Raw genomic sequence first — 20078 nt, 5'->3', positions numbered from 1 at the left:
TGCATAAGTACAACAATAGATAGGGCACTTTACCTAGAAAAATCCCTGAAGGTGGCTTGTGGAAGTGGTCATTGGAAGAGTTGCAGCTTGTGACTTACCATGCAAGAGTGGAAGGAAGGTGGTCAGAAACTCGATGGAAAATTTTAACACCAGATGTGGATGGTTGTGGCTTCTAAGGTGAACTGAGGTAGCTGGTCGATGTTCAAGGTGTGTGTATGTGTGTGCATTTTGTAAATGCAGCTCAATTCAACTGGGTGCACTTTTCTGTGTTCACTTACTATTTCTTTCAGACAAATGGCACATAAGCAAATGTGAAATTTGCATGATGCCCAAGTCATTTCCTAATGTATCAGTCACATTGGAACAAATTTTTGTTTTTAAGACAAGTGTTTGGAGCAGAATTTTCCATACTTGTACTAGTCTTCTTGTTGCAGGGCTTGCTTCTAAACCTAAGCTAAAATTACCTATCAATGACAGCTTGACAGTGGTTTTATTTTTTAAGTGGTTCTTTCTCCTGTTGAACAAGGCTGATAAGCAAAACACAAGCCCCTTCACACCAAGTAAGTTCAGTAGAGACTGTGGCTGCATGTAAGAAGTGACAACTTAAGCCAGAATGTCCTGTGGGAGGCTCTGCACTCCAAGTTACCTGGTCTCACCTACTCATTTTCTTGTAACTCGCCTGGGGACTGCAACCCTGTTTACAGGTCTTGAGAATCTTGGCTGCCTATTTGCAGTTTCTTGGAATGGGCTTAAACCGAAAATCAAATGTCAGATTATTATGAGCTGAAGCAGAATTCTGTAAATGCTCAGTTTCTTCATTAGGGGAAAAAATTAACGTGGAACCTTGGTAGATATATTACTCACCTGTATTCAGTGCTTCCCAAGAGTAAAATTACAGTATTAGCTCAGCATATTCTTAATTTCCCATGGTAGGTTACAAAAGGGCTCCTTTCTACTCTACAATTTCTTTAATCTCAATACCTTATTTCTCCCACATGTAGCTCTACACAATCAAGCAACTTATATACCACATGGCTCATTTGTCTAACTGTTTCTGCTTTGGTTTCAAGTTCATGCTTTCCATAACCTTGATTTTGACCTGGGTGTGCATGCAGGCTGCAAGTTCAATGTTTTTCAGAATGTGGACTTCAGATCAACCACATCAGAATCTTCCCCAGAGAGCTTGTTGCAAGCACAGCTTCTTGGGCTCCACCCCAGACCTCCTGAATGAAACTACTTTGAGAGTGGGGCTCCGGGATCTACATTGTTTTCTACAAGCTATTGGGTGATGCTTATGTGCACTCAAGGTTGAAACTCACTGGTTTCGACCAGTGGGTCTCAACTGGGCCAATTTTGCTCCACAAGGGAACATTTGACAACGTCTGGAAATGTATTTGGTTGTCACATCTCGGGGGAGGTGCGACTGCCTAAGTAAGTAGAGGCCAGGTGTGATGGTTAATATTGAGTGTCAACTTGATTGGATTGAAGGATGCAAAGTATTGTTCCTGGATGTGTATGTTAGTCTGTTTTCATGTTGCTGATAAAGACATACCCAAGACTGGGCAATTTACAAAAGATAGAGGTTTAATGGATTTATAGTTCCACGTGGCTGGGGAGGCCTCACAATCATGGCAGAAGTCAAGGAAGGAGCAAGTCACCTCTTACATCAATGGTGACAGGCAAAGAGAGAGCTTGTGCAGGGAACCTCCCCTTTATAAAACATCAGATCTCATGAGACTTTTTCACTATCACGAGAACAACATGGGAAAGACCTGCCTTCATGATTCAATTACCTCCCACCAAGTCCTTCTTCCAACACATGGGAATCCAAGATGAGATTTAAGTGGGGACAAAGCCAAACCATATCAGCGTGGCTGTGAGAGCGTTACCAAAGTAGATTAACATTTGAGTCAGTGGACTGGGACAGGCAGGCCTATCCTTAATCCGGTGGGCACCATCTAATCAGCTGCCAGTGTGGCTAGAATAAAGCAGGTAGAAGAATGTGGAAGGACTTGACTTGTTGAGTCTTCTGGTCTTCATGTTTCTTCTGTGCTGGATGCTTCCTGCCCTCAAACATCAGACTCCAAGCTCTTCAGCTTTTGGACTCTTTGACTTACACCGATGGTTTGCCAGGGGCTCTCAGGCCTTTGGCCATAGACTGAAGGCTGCACTGTTGGCTTCCCTACTTTTGAGGTTTTGGGACTTGGACTGGTTTCCTTGCTCCTCAGCCTGCAGAAGGCCTATTGTAGGACTTCACCTTGTGGTCATGTGAGTCAATTCTAATAAACTCCCCGTCATCTATACATATATCCTGTTAGTTCTGTCCCTTTAGAGAACCTTGACTAATACACCAGGATGCTGCTAAACTTCCTGTAAGTGCACAGGACAGCCCCCAGGACATGTAAATGGTGCCAAGGTTGAGTTACTCTGGTTTCAACCCTGAGAGATTTCTCCAAGGTCTGCTGCGCTTATAGGGCTGTTTCCTTTCTCATTATTTTCTTTGGTTTCTTTACAACTGAATGGCTTAGAAGCAACAGAGTTCTCTGGATAAGTAAAATATGTGTGGGGGCAGACTGGCAGCTTTATGTGGTAGAATCAGGGTGGGTATGAGTGATCACTGACTCCTTGAAAGATGCCCTCCCCAGAATCCAAGAGTTGAACTATAAATCAGGTCAGCTTAGGTCATCCTAGAGATGAGGGGCCCTTGCAGAGTTGGAGCAAATAACACAAATTTGAAGAAGCAGAATGGGCTTTTCTTTCAGTGTGCTTGGATTCTTTGTCAAACATACTCAGTTTTTATTACCTGACATATGCATGATTCACTGAAAGCTGGCCCTATTCATCACCTAGGACAGTGCCTGTATGACCCTTCCATGCTTCATGTGTTACTGACCTGTGCTTACTAAACATTCTGCAAATATCTTCTAAATCATCAAAGAGGGGTTAGTATGTTTAGTACCATTTCAACATTGGGAGTATTCCATTGTGCCATGAATCTTTGAAAACTGGTAATTCATGTATAGGATAAATGGTGATTCAACTGCCAGCTCTGAAATTCTGAGTCTATATTATATACCAAGGAATATTTATTGGTATAAATATTATACCAGTTATTCAGTGATAAGACTTGTCCACATTATGTACAAAGAAGGATTTCGACTGCTAACTAGTGAGATTTTACAAGTTCATGTATGTTATTGAAATGTTTTTGTATATGCTGTAGCTTGAATGTAGAACCTCTTTCATCTGTAGCCTGTTGAAGTCTGGAAAACATTTTAGGATCCTTAAAATGATTAAAATGTTAACATGGTTTGGATAATTATAATACTTAACATTTATTGAGCGCTCACACTTGCCAGGTGCTCTTCTAAGCACTGGACATTTATTTTGCTCATTCAATTCTCACAACAACCCTATGGGATAGAGGTATGATTATTACCATTTTACAGATGAGGTTAAATATGAAGGACATGCAGATAGTAGGTGGCCAAACTACAGTTGGAACTCAGGAAGTCTGGGTTCTTAACGAGTGTTATTCTGCCTCAATTTCTTCAAATGTAGTCAATAACTTGTCACATCTGACTTGAATCAAGTGAAATGATTATTTCAATGAAATGATTAAGATGATTTTCTTGGTCCAGCACTGTTCAGTAGAAATGGGATGCAAGTCACATGTATAATTTTAAGTTTTCTAGGAGATGGACTGTTAAAAGATGTAAAAAAAAAAAAAAAAAGGTGAACTTAATCTTAACAGTATATTTTATTAACCAACATATCTGAAGTACTATAATTTGAACATGTGATCACTATAAAGCATTATTAGTATTTTACATTTTTCTTTTGTAGTATGCCTTTGAAGTTCTGTATATATTTTACACTTACAGCACATCTCAATTCAGATTAGCCAAGTTTCAAATACCCCAAAGCCATATGTGACAACTGGCCACCATATTGGACAGTGCATCCTTAGCTGATACTTGATGAGAAGCATTAGGCTTGGAGAACTGAGTTTGAATGATTTTTGAAAGGCAGGAGGATTGTTTTCCAATCCTGCTTATTTAGCTCAAGTCAGAGAGAGGCCTTAAATGTTTTTCCATATTTTGACAGACTTCTGTGGCTACTTCTTTCTAGGGGCTGGCTTCTGCAAATGGACCCAAACATTTATACCCTCATTTGCACACATGCCCCTCCTCTGTAACTGCCAATAATATTCTTGAAAGGGGATGTAACTCACAACACACACACACACACACACACACACACACACAAAGAAAACACTGACCATCTTTGTTGCCAATGTGTTATTTTCATTGGATTGAGGAGTGTACAGGAGGGGAGAGATGTTTCATTTGTGCCTGTGTGATATCTTCCTATGTCTGCTTGACCTTTCAACCATCACATACTGCCAGCTTGGCCCCAGTGTAATTCAAATGGAACACACACACACGCGCGCACATACACATTTTAACCCAGGAATGGGAATATATGGATCTATAGCCTTAAAAGCAAAAAAGCTTGTTGCATGGCTAGCCCAGAACTCAAACAAAGCTCCCACACTTGTGTCGTAATGGCACCAAGTTTGATGAAAGACATCAGCTCAACTCAGAAGCATATAGGGCTGCTTTAAAGCCTAGAAGAGCAAGTGCCTTTTGTGTATCTGTCTAGTGGAGGATGTCTATCCCTGATTGCTGGATAAAATGCACAGAGGCGCCCCTTGAACACTCAGACCAACAGGAGCATTAGCCATTGGTATTGTCATCTTTCTTTTAATTAAATTCGTGGGAGCAAGTAGTTCTTCTAGAAAAACACAGTCATTGAGGAGCAACATATTGCAGTGAGATCACAGATGAAAGGTTTTAGTCTTGACTTTTGCCATTAGCTAGCCATGTGACCTTCATTCCTCTAGGCCTTTGAGGTAATAAAGGGATTTGGGATTAGATTTCAATCCAGGATGCACATTAGAGTCACTGAGGACTTTGTTGTTAAATGTTGATGCCCAAATCCAATTCTAGACCAATTAAATCAGAACCTCTGAGGTTGGAGCCAGGTTGAGAATCACTGGATTAAATGATCTGTAATTTTCCTCTAAGTCTTCAATGCTATAGTGGATCACCTGTTACAGATAGTATAGCGTGTTACCTACTTCCAAGCCTTGGGAAGGAAAGTGTCATTTGCATTCTGTGCCTCCTATCCTTTGAATCAGTCAGGGCCCTGGTTTCAGGGTGGGAAGTCAAGTTAGGCTGCTATCTGCCTCAAAATCTTCATTCCTAAGGAACTACTAGTATTGGGGAGAATGTTAGAGGGATGATTGTGTTGTAAATGGGCCCTCACTCTTTTGGTGGAAAATTAGGGGACCAGAGAGAAAGAAGAGGAGGATTTAGGTGTCTAATTTCAAATGCTGTTTATTTGTAAGAGAGAGAAAATCCATTTTAATTCAATTCAATTAGTTAGGCCCTTTCTAGTCTCAGAAATGATTTAAGGTATCAGGGGAAGATAACTAATATTAGGTGTCTCCATTCTTCCCTCCTGAGAAGAGTTCCATAGAGAAGGAAATACTCTGGTGTGGCTCATCTGTATTCCCTAGAGTATAGATGAAATCAGAGTATTTCAAGGGTGAGTGATTGTATCAGTCAGGACCAGTCCAGTAACAAATGACTCCCAAATCTCACCGGTTTACAACAACAGATGTTTATTTCTTGCTCATGAAAAATGTCTGATACAGGTCAGCTACAGCTCTCTCCTGTCTCCTTCACTTCAGGACTGGAGCTGATGGGATTGGTCTCTGCCTAGAACACTGCTGGCCCAAGTGGCAGATAAAAGAAGAGAAAATGGTGATCACACACTTGATCTTAATGCTTATGCTCAGAAGTGACACAACCCTTCTGCTCACACTTAATTGGCCAAAGCAAGTCATGTGACCAAGCCAACTCTGAGTTCAACAGAGCAAAGATGGGGATGTGTCAGCCTTCTGCAAGGATAAGGATGAAAACAGTAATACAATGTACTATGGTAGCAAAAGATGCTGTAGTAAAGAGAGTCACAAGCTTCCATCTACACAAGGAGTGACCGCATGGCCACAACCCAAGTTAGCTCATAGCTGTCACGGCCTGCCTCTCCCCACCCCTCCAGATGATCTACCAGAGTTCACTTTTGCCCTGAACACACCAAGCAAGAGCCCTTGGGACATACTGTAACAGCAATTCCTGTCATGCTGGCCTCTGCTGACCTTTGACCTTTCCAAAATCCTTCCATCTGCTGAAAGATGCGTGTTTGCTCTCTATGCAGATTTACTGATGACTTGAACAAAGATCTAGGATGGGCCCAGCCTTTCCACCTGGCGGCAAGGAAGCATGGTGGCGGGGAACAATGGTTCTCAAATTTGGCTGCACATTAGAGTCACCTGGGAGCTTGGAAAAAATACTGATGACTAGGTCCTACTCTCTGAGATTCTGATTTAGTTGATCTTGAGTCCAGCCTAGGCTTGGATGATTCTAACTCAAATTCTGAGAACCTCTGGTTAAAAGCACCAGCTTCCCAGCCAGCTGAGACCTGGGTTCAGAACTTGACTTCCCCATTTCTCAGCTGTGTTGCTTTTGCCCAAGTTACTGTATTTCTCTGTTGCTTGGTTTTCTCATCTGTCTCTATGTCATAGGCTTTTGTTGTGATAATTAGAGGAGGGTGAATAAAGCACTAAGTGTCGTGCTTAGGTCCTAGTAAGTGTTCAATATGTATAATAATTGTTGTTACTGTCATTATGCTGCAGCTTCCTGTGCTGCACCAGTGCCTCCTGGAAAAACCAGCTGTTCTACTAGATTGGCCGTTGAAGAAATGGTTGTAAAAGCCATACTGTGCTATTAAGCATGATTACATTTAGCAATGGTCTAAGCAATGGGAATGAATGCAGCTTTTGGCTTTCCTTGACTTCTCAACACCTCATAGCAGAAAAAATCCTCTGGACCTTCTGGAACCCTCACCACTCATTCTTTCATCTCCAGCATGGAAGGCTTATTCTGGGGGAAGCATTTATGACAAAACCACAAAATAAAAAAGAAAGAAATGTAACGATTTTGAAATGTGTCTTTCCATTGTTTTGTGGCCCATTTTAGTTTCCAATATGAATGAGTAAGCTGTTGAGAAGTAAGGGGAACAGCCTGTTGCTCTCTTCCCAGGGCCTTACACAACAAGGAGGTTTGGGCCAGCTGGACTGAGACCCAGGAGCACTTGCACACGCACATCATCCCCCCGGATGTTCCTGAGCGTGTTTGGGTTTCACTTTGAAATAAAACGTGAAACATGGGAAGTGCCAGGAAGGGGCAGGGTGGCTAAAAGCTTAAAAGAGCTCTAATACCACTTGCTTCTAGCTATTAGTCATATTTATTTTTATTTGTGGTTTAGGATAACCCACCGGGACCACCATCCTGAGGGACTTTGGGGAAGGAAGAGAGATGATCACTGATGTACCTCCCATCATCATCATCATCCTCATTTCATTTAAAATAAGCATGTAGGGCTCTTCAACCTTTTAATTCTGATTTAGCAAGCTCTTTGCCTCTTAATCTCTCAATTCCCAAGATAAGGAAGGCGTTTCCCACTCTCCACCCCCACCCTCATTTGTGCTTATGGAGTTTTTAATGATTTAATGAGCAAATGTTAAGACTTACATTTCTGTTTCCAGGAACTAGTTCTTGATCATTCCTAATTCTTTGCATATGACACATACATCAGAGTTAGTTCCATTTGACATTTGTGAATTTATGGGAAACCTCATCTTTGTGGACATTTAAAACTTGACTGCACCCAGTGAATCCACCCTAGGGAATAATTTTGCAAGGTTCCCTAAAGGATTAGGCGAGATAACCAATAGCATGTTATTTCTGTAAATTCCAATTCCTGGGGGGCTTTGATGAGAAAGGTACTTTTTCATTTTTGTTTCTTTCTCCTGCAAACATGGAAAATAGGAATGTCTCCGAATGATTAAGATCTAAGAGTGGATAATGAAAGCACAGACAGTGATAGTCTTGCTCACTGCCAAGAAAGCAAGCTCTGTAGGGATTTGGGACTGGCTCTGAGGATAGCATGGATTGCTGACGTTCTATTTGGACAGAAAGTAGAATTGCTGGATCTGAAACATTTTACCCCTTTTAGGAATTGCTTCTCCAGTTGTGGCCATCCAGCTGGGCTAACATGCTGTCTGAAGGGCATGATGCTTATTGTCATGTTAAGAGGGGTTGTAAGGGAAGAGAGGGAGAGACTGGAGAGAAGAAAATTAGCAATTTTTAAATGGAATTTCCCTAAACATGATTGGAAAGCAGAAACACATTTCCATCCATTCTAAATATTGCCATCATTATTTGGGTGAAATTGTGAAAGCATGAACCCTCTTTCTTAATTGCAAGTGTGATTTCAAGATGGAGAAGAGGCTGAAAGTAGAGGGTGTTTTCATTTATTTGAACTGGGATGCATACCCTGCCCCCACTCTCTTTATTTACAGGTGTATTTTAGAGCCTGCTTTCTCAAAGTGGAATCCGTGCAGCCAGCAGCATCGCATCGTCAGGGAGCTCATTAGAAACAAAGACCCTCAACCTCACCCACTGAGTCAGAATCTGCATTTCAGCCAGAGCCCGGGGTGACTGGTTCGCATGCACAGTACAGTCTAGGAAGCATTGCTCTTGAGAATTTTAAAGAGCTATAGATTCTTTCCTTGCTGCGTTGACTCTCTGCAACCCAGTTACGTGAAGGAGCCCCAATTTGGCCCTCTCCAAGGAGCACAAAGCTAGGGGCCTCACTGTGTGCTCAGAAATGTCATATCCATGGTGGGAATAGAAATGCTCTGTTCCAGAAAGTCTAGTTGGAGCGATGGCAGGGGCAGGGTGGCAGATCTGTTTGAGATGCCTCTTCTTGTAATGTATGACCGATGAGACCTTGCAGCATTAAGCTGGGTCTCCCATTTCTCTATGCTTTTGCTACTGAGGAAAATCTCCAGTGAGTTCTACCTTTTTCTCCTGCCCACTATCCCTTCCCTTTTTTTTTTTTTTTTGAGAGAGGGTCTCACTCTGTCAACCAGGCTGGAGTGCAGTGGCATGATCTTGGGTCACTGCAGCCTCAACCTCCCTGGGCTCAAGCGATCCTCCTACCTCAGCCTCCAGTATACCTGGGACCACAGGTGCACGCCACAATATGTGGCTAATTTTTTTGTCTTTAGTAGAGACAGGGTCTCACTGTGTTGTCCAGGTTGGTCTCAAGTTCCTGGGATCAAGTGATCCTTCCACCTCAGCCTCCCAAACTGCTGGGATTACTGGCGTGAGCCACCATGCCTGGCCTATTCCACCAGCTATTGTCCTACAAATATCTATTACATCTAATGCATTATATGTTTCCAAAAGTGTTTCTTTGGGAGAGATGTCTGCTCAATTTTTGCTAGCTTAATTGCCTTCTTTTAATCATTCATTCATTTTGCAAAGCCAAATGTATTTTTATTTGCTAGTGCTTCACTTTCATTATTAAGCTAGCTAAGACCTGGTCACCATAGCTGAAGCAACGTGGAAAACTAAGAAATGGTCTTCATTTAGCCGAATTATGTTGGAAAATCAGGGTTTGGTTCCAATTCTCTGGATAATTCCCTGGTCCCTTCATTTTGGTTTGACAGAGGAAGCAGTCTGCATGCTCAGCCCTTAACTGGTTTTGTCAAAGTCAAGATACCTTGGTCTCTGCTCCCCTGGGGCTGTGGCATGAGGCCCAGGCTTGGAAGACAGAGACAGGTAGGTCCTGGGCCACAGCCATGTCCAGCTACAAGGGTCACTTGAGAGATGGTGTCCACTGTTCTTTGTGGCATTTTAAGGTCGTGCTTTCTGATTTTCTGCTTTGTGCTGCTTCCGAGTTGCCTGGAGCAAGCTCTTAGTGTGTGGATTCTGGCCTCGGAGGAATGCAGTGGCTCCTCCAGAGCCGCCCCACTGACATATAGGATAAGGGGGCGGGAGAGAGAGCTGGAGAATATTTCAACCTTGGCTGTTTCCAGATGGTTTGGCCTGGTTGGTGCCACAGCCTCTGAAGAACCTGTCTTGGGAGTGGGGCTCTGTGTCAGGCCCACAATTTCCCCCTGGGGGCAGCTCTGACACATTTGCTCAAATAGTAGCCAGAAGCCACCCCCCCGCCCGCGCCCCCACCCATTCCGGAAGCAGCTCTGGGCCCTCTGTGGTCCAGGTTTCAGGAGCTGCAGCCGCCTGGGTGTGGCTGCTCTTCTGAAGTTCCTGGTGCTGCCATCTGGAAAACCCGGACTGGATTTCAGTTCAGGCCTGGCTCAGAGCAAATGTGGGCTTGCCTATAGCAGGGAAGCTTTCTTTGTGAGGTGTTGATTTAGAGACCCCGAATGTTAATTTGTGAAGTTGGTGATTGGTCTGTTAGGAGCCATCTGTGACATTGCCCCTAAATCTTTCTTCTTTTCTTAAGATAATTCCTCTCCAAGTTATTATGTGAGAACCAACAAGGCCACCTTCAGTAACTGCTGTTGGGAAACTGATGTGGCTCCATCATGCAGTTCTAATTCATCTTCTTCCTGGTACCTGCTCTAGTTACATCAAGCAGTCAGGTTGCACTGGTGTATGGTTCTATGTCAGAGGTCAGAGGTCATCTCTGAGGTTACATTGTCCATCATTGTTAGAAAAAAAAAAAAATGGATAGGGAAGACTCTTTGAAGAAAAAACTTCTCACATTGGTGACTGTCTTTTGAGGAGTTGTCCATGGTCAGCAAGGCAGTTCTGTCGCTAAGTATCATGAGTCTAGCATGTGTGCTCATGGAGGTGGAATATGGTGAGTAGGGGTGGTAGTGGGGAAGTACAGAGTGCCTGATGGCTTGGCAGGGAGAGAACTAGGGCACCATCAGGCTGAGTCTTAGAGCCTGGCAGGACTCAGGCCTGACAGAACGCAGGAGTGCTGGAATGGAAACTGAGGTAGCAACCCAGTCACATGATGAGTGGACACAGCAGGAATTGGGAAACTCAGCAGCAGGTGCCACTTGAGAGGCAGAGACCCAGTCTTCCTGCCAGGGATGTCTCTCCAGGGCCCACCCAGGTCTTGATCTCTGCTGCTGCCAAAAATGGCAGGGATGACACAGCAGGATTGCTTATCTCTACTGAGCAGATGAGGAAACTGAGGCATACAGCAGCCATGAGACTCATCCCAAGGCTCCTGACAGTCCAGAGGCAGAGCCAGTAGTAAGGGCAGTCTCCCCAGATGAGCGGACCTCAATGAATCTTTACACAGAAGAGGGATAACAGATACAGTGGCATCCAGTAAATACCCCAACAGCTCATCTTGGAACCTGTGAGTCCCTACTTGTGTTTCTTGGCTTCCCAGGTCCCCTCACACCTCAATAAAAGCCCAGTCTTGTCTTTCTCTCCCAACAGTGCCGGCAAAAGAAATAAGACCTCCAACCACCACAGTGAAAACCTGCAGGAAGAAAATGTTCACAAAGAATTGAACCATGGCCCGAAGTGGTTTTGGTTTTCTTCAAGGCCTGCAGCATCCTGGAGTGCCAGGGGCCTGTGGTCACAAAAGCGTCATCTCAAAAGAAACTAAGAGGGGGTCCATTCTGGGGATTACTCTGGACAGTGCTGTAAAGGGTAGCTGGGAAGAGGGCTGGCTCTCTGCTGTGTATTGACTACTCTGGGGCCCAATTTTGTCTTGCCCTTGCCCTTAACATTGATAGCAAGCTCCACATTTGGTGGTGTTTGCTTGTTTGTCTTACTTTTTATTTTGAAATAATAAAACTTACAGGACAGGTGCAAGAATAGTGTAAAGAACTCCTGTACACCTTTATCTAGATTCACTAATTGTCATATTTTGTCGCATTTATCTCTTCTCTCCCCCACACTAATTCATGTATATATATATATATGTGAATTTTTTTGCTGAACCATTTAGGAATAGGTAGCTATCATCAAATTCCCTTTACCCCTTGCATTTCCCAAGAATGAGAATATTCTCTTATATATGTACAGCTATCAACTTTAGAAAATATATTTATTTCATACTTTTATGTAATCTGTGTCCCAATAATGCCCTTTCTGTGTCCCAATAATGCCCTTTATCACAATTTTCTTAAGGTTCATAATCTAGTTCTGGATCCCACATTGCATTTAGTTGTCCTGTCTCCTTTAATCAAGAACAGTTCAAAAATCTTCCTCTGTCTTTTGTGGCCTTGACATTTTTGAAGAATACCAGCCAGTTATTTTATAGAATGTTCCTTAATTTTGGTTTCTCTGATGTTTCTTCACATTTACATTGGATTAGGCATTTTTCAGTTGGAATAGGTGATGTAAGTGATTGTTCTCTGGGGACCATATCAGGAGGCACAGATGTCCATTTGGTCCTTGTTGGTGAGGTCATATTTGATTAGTTAAGCTGGTATCTGTGTAGTTGTTCTTTTTCCTTTTGTAATGAACAAATATAATTTGTTGGAAGATATTTTGACATTATGTAAATATCCCGTTCCTCATCAAACTCTTTCCACTAGCTTTAGGTGGAGAGGATTCTTGCCTGAATAATGATTTACTTTAATGGTTTCATCCATCATCCCCTCTATATTTGTTAGTCCACAATAGTATTTGATTGGGGGGAAGGCATACCAAGCCTGCCGATCTTAGTAGCTGAGCTCAAAGTGGGGAAGGACCTTGATTTCCTCCTCGGACCCTGATGACAGCTCCTTTGAGCAGTCCTGTTCTGTTGGGTGTATGTTTTGACACATGTAGTAACTCTTTTGGAAATACTTATTGTTTACTAGATAACTTTCAAATAAGTTTTTAAATACTTTACACAAAAATGGTAGAATGTTGGTTGCATATGCTATCATTTTGTGGCGTCTGCTGGAAAATTGCACCTGGTTCTTTTACACAGTTTTGATCAACAGAAACCTGATCGTGATGATAGCAATAATAATATCTTCTCACCATCTGAACCCTGCTCCAGAGAAAGGGATGAAATTAGAGAGATTGTTTGAATTCTGAGAAGGATGGTTGGACTAAAAAGGAAAATCAGCTAGTGGAAGCAGATGAATTAAGTAAAACATGAATTTCCAGGAATGTTCAAAATACTTGTGTGGGAGTTCTCTTTGGAATGTTAAAGCAGTGAATGGCATTGCTTGGAATTTTGTTTTTTTTCTTTATTGATTTTGTTCAAAAGGAATCTTGAATCAGTTTCTAGCCAGTTCATTTTTGTCTATTTTTCGCAGCAATTTACTGTTTTGTTTTGTGTTCTTTTTTTTTTTTTTTTTTTTTTTTTTTTGTTTTTTTACAGTGGAAGCGGTTTTTATGGGAGAACCTTTGCTTATTGTTTTAGTAGGCCTAGAATATTAAGTTCTATAAGATTAAGATTTTTGTCTTTTTAAATAGTTCTTTATAGCCCATAGTAAGAACAAAGGACTGATGGGGAATGTTTGGGAGGTTTTCTCAGCTCTTATATGTTGTTATAACACTGGTTGTTACAGTTGCCATTTAGGTTAATGTTTTCAGAACAGCAGCAAAAGCTATAAGTGGACATGAAGGAAAAGCAGCTGTTTTTCATAAAACCTACAGATGAACCAATGCTAGTTACTCCTGTGATGAGTGATCTAGAGCAGCCTTTCCCTAGTGTGTGTGTTCCTTGGAATGTGCATGTGCATATACACACAGAAGAGAGAAAATGGAGAGTAAGTTTATGGTCAAGTAAGTTTCAAAAACATTGCATATTGTAACCCCATATTGGAAAATCACAAGGTTAAAAGAGTATAGTTGATGCTTTGAATGTTATACCTTTGCTTGAAAACAAACTACCCCAAAATTTAGTGGCGTTGAACAACAAACATATATGTAGTCTGTGGTTGAGCTCAGTGGTTGTTCCAGTCTGGGCTAGGCCCAGGCCAGGTGGTTGTGGCTGGGCTAGCGCATGTGTCCACAATCACTGATAGGTCAGCTGAGGCCTAGCTGATCTAGATTGGCCTCATCTGGGATGTTCCCCCTGGCAGTGTCCTCTTATCGTCTAGCAGGCCAGCCTGGGCTTGTTCATACGGTGATCACAGAATTCTAAGCATGTAAGCAGGAGTGTGCAAGGCCTTTCAAGATCCAGGCTTGGAACTCAGACAGTGCCACTTCTGCATTGCATTGGCCAGAGCAAGTCACAGAACCAACCCAGATTCAAGGTTTTGAAAAATAGACTCCACCTCTCGATGGGAGGGCTTGCAAGGTCTCATTGCAAATGGATGGGGAGATACCGAAAGGGGAATGATTGCGGCCATTTTGACAATCTAGCACAGAGATCAACTAATATGTGACTGGCTATTATTTCTATGCGCATTTCTGGGTTTGGGAGGATTTGTAGGGGAGGAGGAAAAGAGATACAGATCATTTATAATTGCAGAAAGTAAAAATAAGGCTTCAGTTGGGATTTAATGAGCTAATGTATTTCAAGTGCTTTGAACTCGCTGTAGTAAGAGCTCTATAAATGTTGCTCTTATTATTATCGTGAATGCATATGTCACTTGAGGTCCTCAACCTCACTTAGAAGTGAAGCAGGAAGATTCATTTGACAACAAAATGAACAAAACTTCAGATACTTGTGCAAAACATATAATCAAGTGAAGGAATTTAAATAAGATACCCCCAGCAAAAACAGTCTGGAGCACAGACCAGACAGTTCCTCTAGGGGTTGAAGATGGAAGATGTGTCCAGTTTTGCCTTCTCTGACCAGTTCACCCTGTTGGGCTTGTTTCCGAGGTAAGGTCAGAGCTTGCTGGGTTCTTGCTAAACTGGAGTCTGTAATAAAGCGGTACCCAGGTGTGAAGAGTTTTATGTTCTCAGGACTTGTTCTTTGTTTATTCAGTTAGCCTTTATTAAGTGTATTGGAGCCTTGGAGGGCTCTGCAGTGGCTTTTTTGTTGCATGATAAACGTGGCATGTAGCTTTTCTTTGGCTGACTTGGGCTCCAAGTGACAAAGGCAGAGAGGGCTCTGCCCGCTTTCCTGGCTCTGCCCCTTCAGGGCATTTCGGGGAGCAGTCCAGTGACTGACGCCAAATGCCCTTGAGCACTGTGCCAGCCCTCTTGACTGGAAGCTGGGGAAGGAAAGTTTCTCAGCCCTCTCTCTCTTGGCTTCTATTCCCCTTTCATTTTGTGGTCTGAGTGGCCCCCGCCCCTCCTTGCATAAACCCCCCTGCAGTTAGCATCAACAAATCCCAAGTTGTTTGTATGTGTGTCTAAAAGAAAAATTCTCTGAGGATTAAAAGCAGACACAAAGAGGGAGTGCTCCCTTTTGCTTTAATCACTTCAGGCTCCTACGTGTTGACAGAAAGTTTTGTTAGTATCCAAGTTTAAGGAAAGGAGTATGCAGGGATGGCATTTATTTTTTCCTGCGTTGAATTCTTTAAGTTTGTTAAGATATCTGGTAAACCACAAGATGCTCCCTTTTTTAAATAGGCTTCACTGTCCCCTTGGCCTGCCTATAAAAGCGCTGCTCCCTTCAAAGGGATCCATAATCATGCTGAGTCTGTGGGTTGCACGACTATACCCATTGGTCTTATCTGCAAGTTGAGTTTGATCTTCCTGGCTGAAACCTGTGAGATGTTCCTTCTCTCTGAGCCTCTACTCTTATGTCTCCACATTCTTTTCTTCCCTTTCTGCTCCCAACCCCACCCCAAATTAATTGGTGTCTGGTGACTTGTTCTACTGCTTCCTCTTGTTTTCTGTGGCTTTTGTCTAGGGCAGTGGGGGATGGTGATTCTTCCCTCACCCCAGGGGACAGGTGGCAATGTCTGGAGACATTTTGGGTTGCCACAACTGGGGAAAAGGGGCATCTAGTGAGGAGAAGCAAGGGATGCTGCTAAACCCCCTACAATGCACAGTGCATCTCCCACAGCAGAGAATGATCCAGCCTCAACTGTCACCAGTGCCACCACAAGGAGCCCCTGATCTAGCAGGTTGCTTTCTGGTGGGGTGCTCCTGCCTCTGATATGGCTCCTCCTCCTCTCTCTTCTTCCTCAAGAGGACTGTTCTTGTGTCTAGTATTGGTTACATCACCCCTGCCCTTAAATAACTAAACTCACAGAAGGAGAAAATGTTTCCTTAAGGATGCTACTGACTCTGGAATCCTTGAGTTACATGTGAATAACTGGGTCGTGCATGTCGGCATTAAGAAATAATCACAGAACTACTGATTCTGGGTTGCTCTGGGTGGCAGCTGTGCTGGGTTTACCCATGGAGGAACTTCATGGCTGCTCATCTTTGACTCTTTTCTGAGGAACCAGATCTCTCTCGGAGTGCTGACTCACTCACCCCTTCTTCAGACATGCTGTGTGGCTTCAGGATATGGCTGCTGGCTTTAAAAGAGAAGGAAAAATAAATTAAGACACCCACACTTCAAGACAATCCCTGTGAGTATATATTATACTGGGAATGCCCCATTTCTCAAATATTTAAAAATATATGGTCTCTTGGAATGTTCTAGGTCTGTCATTTGGGAAGGTTAGACAGCCCTGGGACACCATCCTTTTTCAAAAGCACAGGACACTTTCACAAGTACCAGATTGACAGCTGGGTGATGCCAAGGGATGGTGATGTGTTGCCCTGTGTATATCTAGGATGTATCAGATATCCCTCCCTTCCTTCCTTTTCTTTTTTTTTTTTTCTTGAGGCGGAGTCTCGCTCTGTCGCCCGGACTGGAGGGCAGTGGCCGGATCTCAGCTCACTGCAAGCTCCGCCTCCCGGGTTTACACCATTCTCCTGCCTCAGCCTCCCGAGTAGCTGGGACTACAGCGCCCGCCACCTCACCCGGCTAGTTTTTGTATTTTTAGTAGACACGGAGTTTCACCATGTTAGCCAGGATGGTCTCGATCTCCTGACCTCGTGATCCGCCCGTCTCGGCCTCCCAAAGTGCTGGGATTACAGGCTTGAGCCACCGCGCCCGGCCCCTTCCTTTTCTTTGTTTTCCCTCCCTCCTTCCCTCCCTCCCTCCCTTCCTTCCTTTTCTTTGTTTTGCCTCCCTCCCTCCCTCCCTTCCTTCCTTCCTTCCTTCCTTCCTTCCTTCCTTCCTCCTTCCCTTCCTTTTTTACTTTCTTTTTTCTTTCTCCCTCCTTCCCTTCTTCCCCTCCTTTCTTTCCAAGCACATCAGTGAGAATGTAGCACAGCTTGATTTTCTGAAGTCCATCAACTACTGTGTGCTGCTTGTCAAGAAGGGTGCTATATAAGCTGAAATGCTGCTCTAATTTCACATTATCCCTTCCTGCTGCTCATTGAGTTATTTAATTAGAAGCTGCCATATTTTCTAGGGAAAACACTTTGAACAGAAGGCCTGATTTCACTGAGAATGGATGCCTTTATTATGTGTCAAGGAGATAAAAATTGCTAGTAAGATGTTAGTGTGTATATGTATATGAAATACAGAACAGCGCAGGTACATATATGAAGAGCAATCAAAAGAGATGCGAAGGGGTTGGAAAATTAAAGGTGTCAGATCCAGTCAATGATTTGGTTCCTGCTCAGGAGTGTGTAAGCTTCAGTTGGCTCCAGTTTGGCTAACACTGCAATGCCTTTAGTGTCACTGAAGCTGACAAACAGAGCTGACACGTTGTTTTTCTAGGGGAAAAAAAATGCTCTCCTTCCACATTCCCAGTGCAGACAACAGCAGAAAACAGAAATGAGACCCAACTGCCCAGAGTCCACACAGACTCCAACTCAAAGTCTTCGAATTATGTATTCAATTCTTGCCACTTTGTACATTTTCCCTTAAAGAAAATTTTAAAAAATCAGTTCATAGTAGCTCTTAAAAAGCATGGAGGGGCATTCAGGATTAAATTCATTCCAAGAGGCAGATTTTAAGTTTCATTCTTAGGAGGAGATTTTGTGTTTAGGGTATGATGGTGTGGAGTTCATAGGAAGGGATGTCAGGTAAAACCAACTGCATCCTGTCTTTTGAGTTTGTTTTCCCTTTGGTGTTCCCTGTTGACATGTGCCTTTCACTTTGCTTGGAGACTCTCTGGATGTGCAGGCTGCTTCATGTCCTTTAGGCTCTTCTGTGGCAGCCAAGGGGTTTCCTTTTTTCTTCCCTCTACTTCTGGGCCACAGACAGGAAAGAACAAAGATGCTTTCCCTGCACTGACTCCAAGTTGAAGCTAATCAAACTCCCCTCTGAAAGGGGTTAGTCATTTAAAAACAGCCTGAGAAGAACTTGAAAGTGACTTTCAGTGAACATGTCCAGCAATCTCTGGATTTAAATCCCCTCCTCTCCTCTCCCTCTCCAGCCAGGTCACTGGATAGGGAAGGCTTATTTCGATCTGCTCGCTAGGTTTTTCAGCCCTGCTGAGAGAGACGCCAGTGCTGGGCTTTAAAGTGGAGGAAATTCAGTTAAGGAGCATGACATTTCTCAGGTTTCTGGAGAGATGGATATTTTGGCTTATGTTGAGTGCTACCGACCCCATTTGTCACCAGCAAGCAGATGGATAGTCCCTTAACCTCTCAGAATGGGGTGAAGGGATGATTTGGGCCTTCGCTACTCAAAGTGTGGTCCTTGGACTAGCAGTATCGTCTCCCCTGGAGCTGGTTAGAGATGCAGAATCAGGGCTCCACTACTGACTGACTGAATCTGAATTTGCTGTTTAGCATGATCCACAGGTGATTCAGACGCACATTAACGTTTCAGAAGCACTGGTCCAGGGCAGTGGTTATCAAATTTGAGCATACGTTGGAATTTGTTTCAACAATCCTGTTAAAACACAGATTGCTCAATACTACTCTCAGAGTTTTGAATCCGTCAGGTTTGAGTCAGGGCCAGAGAATCTGCATTTCTTCCTTTCTTTTTTCTTTATTTTTTCAGACAAGGTCTCACTCTGCCACCCAGGCTGGGATACCATGGCACAATCATAGCTCACTGCAGCCTCAAATTCCTAGGCTGGTCTTGAACTGCTGGCTCAAGTGATTCTCCTGCCTCAACCTCCCAAAGTGCTGGAATTTCAGGCGGGAGCCACCCTGCCAGCCAAATCTGCATTTCAAACAGGTTCCCTGTTGAAGCCCATGCTTCTGGTGAGGTGGAGGAGCACACATTGGGAACAGCTGTTCTGGAGGAACCCTGGCCCTTCTGGCAGCCTTTATTTCTCTCTCCATGGAAACCCTCACACCAGCCAGGCCACCCTTGCCCCCTGCCTCATGCTTTCAATTCCCTTCCCCTTCCTCCCTTTGGAGAGGCCAGTTCCTCCCCTTTATGAACCTCCCCCATTTCCTAGCTGTGAATCCAAGCTCACACTTTCCTTTCCTGGCCACTCTGAGCTTTCCCATCCCCTTTCAATGGCCCCCCAGTTCATCCCCTGGTGCCCCAGCCTTCCCAGTTAGATTGCAAGCTCGAAGTGGGCCTCCCCCTCCCTCACTATCCCCCTAATCCATCACCAGGATCATTCATTTCACGGTCCAAGTATCTCTCAGATCCCTCTTCTGCCCTCTATCCTAACTACCACCCCTGTGGTCTAAGCCCCATCTTCTCCTGCAACTGTCTTTGGAGGTCTCCTTGTAGCCTCTCTTGCATTTGTCCAGTCTTTTCTACTATCAAGTCCAAGTGACCTATTCAAAGTCTCCCGCACTATTACTCCCTCCCCCTCCTCTGCCACTGCTTCAGCTCTTTCTGTGACATCATTGGTTGTAGACTACAATCCTGAGCACTTCCCTGAAGGCCCCTAGGGTGGGCCCTGGCTCTGCTTCTGTCTTTCTCTCTGCTGCCCTCCCTTGGCTTTGTGCTGCAGTCACACTGGCCTATTTTCAGGCCCCCACAGGGCCTTTGCACAAGCTGAGGTGCTTTCTCCAGCCTCACCTCACCTCACCTGCTTAGTGCCTCAGCATCCTGCCAATGGCCCCTCAAGCTCCCCCAGGGAGGCTTCCTCTGACTTTCCCCAGCCAGTGAGATTCCTTTGTTATTGACCCTCCTTCTTATCCTCATAGTGCTTTTTGCCCTATGCAGTTATATATCCAAAATGTGACAACTGGATTAATGCATGTCTCTCCTGCTAGACTGTAAGTTCCATGGAGTGAGGACCCATTCATTTGTGTTGATTCTTGTGTCCCTAGGAGCTGGTA

The 20078-nt window shown here is 43.8% G+C and overlaps 1 protein-coding gene and 1 long non-coding RNA gene across 2 annotated transcripts in view; both read left to right on the top strand.

The window, feature by feature from the left end:
• The window catches only part of NHS (NHS actin remodeling regulator), a 365929-nt gene that overhangs the window by 143033 nt on the left and 202818 nt on the right, over positions 1 to 20078 (top strand).
• LOC117077506 overlaps positions 16071 to 20078 on the top strand; it is a 57918-nt gene continuing 53910 nt past the window's right edge. Inside the window, exon 1 of the long non-coding RNA XR_004434787.1 lies at positions 16071 to 16393. This is a non-coding gene — a long non-coding RNA (uncharacterized LOC117077506). The remainder of the gene's footprint in view (positions 16394 to 20078) is intronic.

The sequence above is a fragment of the Trachypithecus francoisi genome, unplaced genomic scaffold, assembly GCF_009764315.1.
Source record: "Trachypithecus francoisi isolate TF-2019V2 unplaced genomic scaffold, Tfra_2.0 Lachesis_group6, whole genome shotgun sequence".
NCBI classification, from domain to species: Eukaryota; Metazoa; Chordata; class Mammalia; order Primates; family Cercopithecidae; genus Trachypithecus; species Trachypithecus francoisi.
This window is presented reverse-complemented; position numbering and strand designations above follow the sequence as displayed.